Below are 8,482 nucleotides of genomic sequence, written 5' to 3' on the forward strand. Positions count from 1 at the left end.
TTTACGTCTAGATTAAGCGATTTCCTCCAAAAGAGTAAAAGCTTATGACAAACTGTAGCATGAACAGCAATCTTTCGGTGCATAGGGCCATAGCACTGAGGTCTGCACTTATTCAATAGAAATGCCATTCAAGTTGCTTCACCAAACAATAGGGAGCTCTTATAAAATTCGATTTCAATTCAATTCAACTTATTTTTTAGCGCCACAAAACATACGAAAAAACTGTTTCCACCGATAGCCAGCGTCTAGTGGAGGGTCCAATAAAAAGCGCAAGAAGTGCAGACAACACAAGTACGTACATATGATCGGACTCTACAGTAAACTTAAAAATCAATAAAATGCACTCTAAACAGTTGTTAGAGCACATATTTCTTGGTTGCATACAATTCTCTAAGCCATTCAAATAAACAAGAGCACGTTGAATTTCTACCAGCAAAAACGAGGGCAATTGAAATGTGTCGGGGGCTTCGACGCACTAACTGGCGCGGATTCTGGGAAGAGCAGCGCCAAAATGCAAAGAACGTGTCGAAAGGCCGTGCCTGCTCGCACCGGATGTCGTAACAGCCACCACATGGGGATGGACCCCTACGAAGAGCACTCGCTTTTCCCCCTTCTCTCGCGCTCAGCGCCAGGATGAAGGGAACATGAAGACCGACAGACGAGGTCCGGGCGCCGGAGCTCTCGGCCCGTCGTCTGCGGGCTCCCCTCGAGCACTGTTTCTTGGCCGCCCGCTGGGCTGTAAATAAATGTACAGTTTTTTATGGGAGGCAAAGTTTGTCGGTTGACGATACCCAGGTTCACATCATCAGCGCTGCGGCGGCTTGGGGGACAAGCCCCGGGGAAAAGAACATCTCGAAGATTACTGGGGCAGTCGGCAGGATCTGAAACAGCGACGACTCAGCCACCCGGCAAGTGAGACAGGTCTATCGACGGACGGAGGACGCAGAGAAACCGCGGTATACTGAACGGGATCGGCGGGAGCAGCGAGCTGGCCAGCCAGGCGGAGAGGCGGCTCGACCGGCGCTCGACGGACTTCTCGACGGAGAGCGGGGTAATCTCTGCGGGCTGCTGAGCGGCAGAAACGCAGATTGAACAGCGCTCAGTGGATGGAGCAGCAGCCTGCTGAACGGGAACGGCTGGAGCAGTGAGTGAGCTGGCCACTCCAGAAGGCGGTGGCTTGTACTGCCACGTGTGGACCACGTCATCCTGAAGAAGCCGGATCACCCCTGCAGCCCCGAGAACGAGAACACTGCCGGCGCCGCCTGGATATGGATCGCCCCCTCGACACAGCCAGGCCATCACAACGAGCACCAAACTGTGCAGGTCAGTGCCGCACTTGATCCTGGGTGTGTGGCTTACCATGACTTCTAGGGGGTACTTTATGAGCAGCCCTGATATAATAGTGGCTGTCAGCTAAGCATGGTGAGATTGAGCTGAGTGTGAGGGCTGACGAGGAAGCAAGCTTCAGGATTAGGCCAGCAATGTCGTTCGCTGACGAGATGGCCCTTCGGCAGGCGAAATTGAAGTCTGCTGAGGCGGGGTTAGCAGCGGAACGTCTAGGAGTGAGCGCGGTTTAGAAGCGCGAACCACGCCACGGTCTCACCGATCGGGCAGCGAGCACAAGGGTTCAGCGAGAGAGGGATGGGAGATTAAATTGCTTAAGCACGCTTCAAGGGGTGCTCCTACATATGTCCCCCAATGAAGCGCTTGTGTTTGACTGGTTCACTGGTGCCGAGGCCAGGCTAGACTCCCACTTTGTTTCGCGGAAATGGCGAGTAGGGTTAATTCTTCCATACTTGAGCGTGAAGGCTAAAAGGGTGCCTAGCTGGACTCTCGGGGGAGCAGCGGAAATACTATCCAGCTCTTAAAGCAGCAGTGCTGAAGGAGCTGAGGCTGGCATCAGCTGAGCGTGAGCCCATTGTCGCCGCGTGCGGAGACGGAGAACATTCCGGGAGCGTGGGCGAGCAGCCAGTTCATTTTCAGGATGCAACCGCACGGGAATCGTGCGAGGAATCGGATGCATTTGGTGTCGCGCAAAGTCCATCTTATGCTTCGGGAGATACCCAAATGTCGATTCATGAAAATGTGATTGTAATGTGAAGCTCCAGCGAATTGAGAGAGGAAAGTGTAAACCAGGGTACGGCCGCTCATGTGATGCAGCCCCAGGGAGTGGCAGGTAGGACTTTAGGAGTGGCTGAAGAGATAGCCTCTCCAGCATTTTATGTCAGCGCTGACGTGGCCGCTAAGCAGCCCTCTGCTGCTTACGCTCACCAGCGGTTCGTGGTGGAGAGAACGGCGTTCCGAGCGCCGAACCGGCGCGAGCCCGATGGCTCGCCCGGGCGAAAGCGTAAGTCTGCTTCACCTCAGTGCAGCGTGGCTGCAACGCATGCTGATGATGCAGCAGTGGTTACTTATCGACCGAGAAATCGAGGAAGAGAGGGACCCTGATACTGTGCGTCTATGTGCGCCGCATGGCAAGGCCGCTTTCAGACGACGGCCCGTGTTTACCGCCTTCTAAAGCCCGCTCGCTCTTGAGTGTTCTATTTTTGTCGTGACTTGCAGCCAGGGTCATGAGGCACTGTAAATGCTGATTGCAGTGTCTCCAATTGAAGGAACGATGGAGAACGGTCGAAAAGTGTGGATGGTGTGTGTGGTCTGTCAAACATTCCTTATATAATGTTTCACAGTGTCGGTGGAGGTGTTCGGCGCTTCGTCGCACTAACTGGCGCGTGCCCTGGGAAAACCAGCGCAAAAATGGAAACAACGTGTCGCGCGGTGCTTTCAAATGCCGAGCATTCCGAGAAAGGCCGCGCCTGCTCGCACCGGATGTCCTAACGGCCACCACATGGGAATGAATCCCGATTAAGAGGACTCGCTCTTCCCTCTTCCCTAGCGCTCAGCGGCAGGATGAAGGGAAGATGAAGACAGACAGATGCGGTCCGGGCGCCGGAGCTCCCGGCCCGTAGTCTGTGGGCTCCACTCGGGCACTGTTTCTCAGCCGCCCGCTGGGCTATATATAAGTGCACAGTTCTGTATCGGAAGCTGGGTTTTTCAAGTAAGGACAATGTTGTACGGAACGGCGTTCCAAGAAATGGCGTTCCTGGAACTAGTTCCTTTTTGGAGGAACGGAGGAACGCCACCATTCCATTAATGGTCGGTGAAACTGTAACGGTAGCTTGTTAGGTTTATGAAGGAACAGCAGAATTGGCGTTCCTTCTGAAAATCGTGGCATCGCTAAGATTTGGCTGTTTTTGAAGGCTGGAGTACAAAAATCCACAGGTCGCTACTGTGTTTCCGTTTCGGTAAGCTGTCCAATTTGTACGCCATACAGCGGAACGTGGTTTCTCGAAGGTCAAGGGCAGAAGCATAACCACGCAGCGGGCCGCAGCTCGTGCTAGCTTTCATGCCGGTTTAGCTAACGCGGCGGCGTTCGACAAGTGAATAGCGCAGCCCCAAGAACGCTTTAAACATTTCATAGTTTGTCTGGGGCGGCCAGGACGCGCCTCTGGCCGATAGAATTGTTTCCGGCCGGGGAAAGGCTGTCTAAATCCGAGCAGCGCCGCAGGCTCCTTGTGAAACCAGCGTATTTGTATATTGTCAGGGGTAATTACCACATTAGGGCGCGCAAGGCGTGGGTGCGTTGTCGTCGCGGGAGTTGCACTCCCTGTGAGGTCATTCGAAGAATCACCGGCTATGGGTGCACCGCAGTATTTCGGTATGTTGCACTGCTGGAAGAGGCAGAGTACGCGCGAAGTTCGTCACGGAGGTCTATCGCCAATCTGGCAGGCATGGGTCGACGGGAGTACCAGGTCCTTTCGTATTGCAGGCGCCCTGTCGACAAAGGACAGGAATATTGTCATTCTTGTGCCAAATTGTGTCACGCACCGTATGGATAATACCTGAGAGACGCCACCCGAAGATCGACAGCCAGTGTTCAGAGTTTCGTAAGTTTGTCGGTTTCAACCTGCGTTATACTTCTGCTTTTATGAATACTTTTAGTGAGAGTAAGAGTGGGGATCACGTAGTTGTTTGTGTACAAATCTTTAGGCTTTGTTTATTTGGTCAATCAGCCGCCCAGTGTATATTAGTTGCTAGGTCCTGAAGGCGTGGGTTTTGTGTTATAAAACCGAAGTGCTTGGTGTTCTTGGACAGTCAGAGTGAGAGCTAGAAAGTCGATATGGGCCTAGTGCGCTACTGCTTGAGCGGCACAGGCCGCGCCTGCTGTCAGCCACGGCGGCATAATTTGCTCGTACGGGGCCGGCGAGGTTAGCAGCCGCTAGAGGCAGAGGTAACAAAGAACGCCGCCTTTACGGCCTCAAAATAAGCAATTCTGCCCCCTTTTTTGTTTGCGAATGGCTCAACAGTTACAAAAACAAAACTGCAACATCGCCGAAGAATAAATTATGTTCGTTTTTAATGCGAATGTCACTAAAGAGAGCGCAGGCTGCGCTCCGAGAAGCCATCTGGGGCGCTATTTCAGAAGGCCCGAGATTGCTCGGTCCCGAGTTTCCAGCTTCTCGAATTGACAAAGTAACGATAGTGCAGCATCCGATAAACCTCAAGCGATACCGGCGCAAGCGCGCGGAGCACGCTTACCATTACATGCGCGCCTAGTTGAGGCCGCTCACGCTGAAAAACACAGCTTGCGCGAACATCCGCGTGCAGCGCCGTCTAGAATCTAGCTGCAATATTCACTCCGTTTTACGAAGTAGATAACCCAGCTTTTCCTTTTGAAACTCTGGTCTAGCCCCAGCTTTTAAAGCTCCGCCCTGTAAAGCGGCGCGGGCGGCTCCGATTTTCTCGGTGTTCTGTTCTTACAACGAAGTTTATTATCTACGTCGTTTGAGTGTGGTTCCAGTGCAGCTCCGCGCAAGCCCAAAACAAGTAAGAGAGGACGTTCACTGTAGCGAAAGCAACGCGCCCTTCTCCCGACTATCAGACTGACCTGCTTTGTGCACTTGCGGACAGCGGGCATAGTATCAGATGTCGCCGCTCTTTAGCGTGTCATGAGCGTGATTTACCGTTTTACGAGCGCGTTTTAGACGTTGAAGGCGTTGAAGGTGTGTCATCTGTCGTCGATTGTGTCTTTTCTGTGTATGAATACGGCTGCCGTGAGAAAATCATGTCTTGGCCACTCTTATCGTCCGGACTAGAGTGAGCACTTCGTTCGTACCGAACCCCCCCCTGTGACTGTGGCAGCATTTGACTGACGGTGGCCTGGGGACGTCATGCGTTCATTGTTATCTGCTAAGGTTGGCTACCGGACCATCTAGTGCATGTGACTTCGTGGCTGCGACGCTAGCCACATCGGCGATGTGGACGCCATGGCAGCCATAGTTGGGTGGGGCTTCGGTCGCTACGCCGCGGCCACGAATGGGCTAGGTGTATGTGATAGACATGAGAACTCGGAAGAAACTCTGCAGAGATATTGCGCGGCCGAGCTGAATTGGTGACGCTCGTTTTGGCGGCTGCTGTGCGTCGATTATTGTTCACGGTCGCCGAAGCAGGCATATATCTATGCTGACAGAGTTTTTTTCTTAAGCGTAGGAGGAATTTCAAGCCCTTATTCGTCTCTCGAAAGTACTGTGCATCGGCTGTGCAGCCATCTGATAACCCAGCCCCTTTGCGACGACTTTGAGGCGGCTTTCGCTTCATAACTGCCGAGGAGCAAGTGCTGCGTGCGCTGCGGTTTTACGCGATGGACGCCTTCCACAGAAGCATTGGTAGCGACCGCATCAGCGACAACCCTTAGACGGCAGTCAGCCGGTGTGTGCGCTATAGGATTACTGCAGACAAGTTTTTAGCCCTTTTTAGGCGGTTAGCCAGACATGGTTACCGCAGGTCCTACCTTGTGTTTATCTGTCTACAGCCAGAGCGTACGCTTCAGTCGTGACCACGGTCGCGACCGCTCGATGGAAAGAAGGTTTCCATTGAGTGGCCGTACGTACTTCCGTTATTGTCTGCTAGCAAAACTTTCCGATGTGGCGTTGCATCACCGTGCGCTTCATTTATCGTCAGAGCGGCAGACGGGTTTTTTGAAGCGCTTCGTGTGACACTATTCTTGCGACAACTTCACTCGCAGGATAGTATATAATCAACGGCGTGCGTCTATTATCGCAGGCGATCTTTACGGACTTCAACGGGTTTTGTCCAGCAACTCTGTCGTCTAGCTGGAAACGGATCATGAAAACGCTGTGAAGGGAAGATTGAGACTGAAAGAAACAGGGTGACGACAGAGGAAAAGTGAAGGTATAGAGTACATAAAAAACGACTGTGGAGAGCTTCGTCGAACAAGAGCAAAGTGAAATAAAGGAAACAAACTTAAAAAGCGGTGGTTGTTGCTATTTCTTTCTTTCTAGAACATGGCCAAAGTGGTAAATTACCTGCAATTGAGAGCTTTGAGGAGCGAATGGACTCACTTTTGAAAATTCATAAAACTGTGAATTAGAAAATAAAAGTTGTAGAATAATGCGTGACACGTGAACGTGATGGCACATGAGAATGACAGGTGCACACCAGCTTCGCAGAACCACCATTATGTGGTGGCTGCGCTGTGTACCAGTCTTCTTGCTGGCGAGTTCACTAGGAAATGAAAGAGGAGAAACTGACGCAAGCCCGGTATAGCAGAAAAGAAGCCCGTCGAATGCCAAAATTTATGCCAAAATATGCAAGGGCATTATGTTAGTTAGCAATTAACAAAAGTACAATTATCCGTTGCTAATAGGTATCGCAAGTACAATGTATCAGTTGTTATTGAGAATCGCCAAACTTTCGCCTTCAAATCAAGTAAGCAGGCTGAAGTGGTTCTAGGAAATTTTGTATCTGAATGCGGACGGAGGGTTCCGATAGCACCGAGCAGCAAGTACATTGAATGTAGCCCGTTTCAATCACCCGCTTTCATTTTTGGCAGTCGGACTTAGTCACGTGATTGCATGGTCTGTCACCGACGGATGAAATGGTCAGGAACTGCTGCTTGGGACGGCAAATTTCAAACAAAAAGCTCATAAGGAACGCCTCCAAAAAAACAAATGAACTTTGTAGTGAAACACATATTATTAAAATAAAAGCACGATAAAGTAATGTAATTGGATTTGCTTGCCCCAAGTGGCCACCGGTGCAGCAGTGGAACAGCAATGAAAAATGCGGCGCACCCTCGTCGCGCCTCCTCGGAACGCACTGCTCTGGACCGATTACGTCGCCCCAATAATCAGCAAATAGCATGAATTGCATTTTTAAGGGCACAGGGTAAACCCTATACTTCCCATGCATTTTTGGCCATTTCGAGGTACATTTTTCTGGGCATCTAATAAAGGTATCTACATAACGTATATATTATTTTCTTTCAAATTTTGTGCTCTTTTAACTGTACTAGAATTATAAACATTCCTAAAAAATTCAGTTTTTTATAATTTTTTATCCGTTAGTACCTAAATTTTGGCATTATTTTAGTATTAAAAGTTGTGTACCAAAAAAACTCTTACGTGCATATTTTCAATTCTAGTACAGCAGGTGTGACAAGTTATGTAGATGACAAGAAAAAAATCAGCTCGTTGCCTTGGAAGATATAGGAAATAATGGTACCTATGTAAGAAAAAACATTGTTTTGAGATAATTGAGTTTAAAGTAAAAAAAGAGGTGAAAAACAATACTTTTTTGCCAAAAACAGCAATGGAGCCATTTATTTAAAAAGCACCAGCTTCATAATCACTGTCAAAGTCATTTTTTTGCTTTTCCCCCGGTCTTCTGTCCTTCCTTGACTATTTTGTGCACCATCGTACAGATTTGTTCACACAGTATTTTGCTTGTGGTCAACCTCTTTAAGCCACTTGATGGTGGTGTTGCGCCCACGTTTTGGTCTGAATGATTTTAAAATGCTGGCTCATGCGTTGCTTCATCATTTAGTGGAAGAACAGCATCCAATATTGCAATCATTAGAGGGTGAAGCCCAAAAAAGATGTTTTTTATGCGCAGCTTCAAAGGGCAAATGTGAAAAAAACGTGCAACAGGGTCTTTGGATTGCCCTCGCTGAAAAATCAGCTATGCAATTGTTGCTAAGCAATTTCTTACTACAGCTGGTTCCAGAAAAGCATTTTGGTCTGAAACTAGAAGTTTTTTGAGGGGAAAAAATGACAATAAACCCTGAAAACATTCTTAAGAGGATGTGGGCACTTACTACTTGCCTATGGGAAAACTGCTTTTGAGCGAGAAATAAGACTTTTTAAGGCAAGTGTGAATATGGAAAATGTGCGCAAGGAATTAAACTTCCCTAATTGCGAAGAAAAACGAAAAGTCATTTTTTCAAAATTTCGCCTTACCCTGTGCCCTTAAAGTGCTTGGACTCCGCCTCGAAATATCATTACGCTACGTGGGCTTCGCTCGAGCACGTTGTTTCCCGAGTTTCGCTAAATCTCGGGCCTTCTGGAATAGCACCCCTGCTCACCCCAATGCTTTGATCGAGCATTTCTTAGTCAACAGTGTCTGT

Source organism: Haemaphysalis longicornis, unplaced genomic scaffold, assembly GCF_048455015.1.
Source record: "Haemaphysalis longicornis isolate Haplotype H1 unplaced genomic scaffold, Haemaphysalis longicornis Haplotype H1 scaffold_11, whole genome shotgun sequence".
In the NCBI taxonomy this organism is placed as follows: domain Eukaryota; kingdom Metazoa; phylum Arthropoda; class Arachnida; order Ixodida; family Ixodidae; genus Haemaphysalis; species Haemaphysalis longicornis.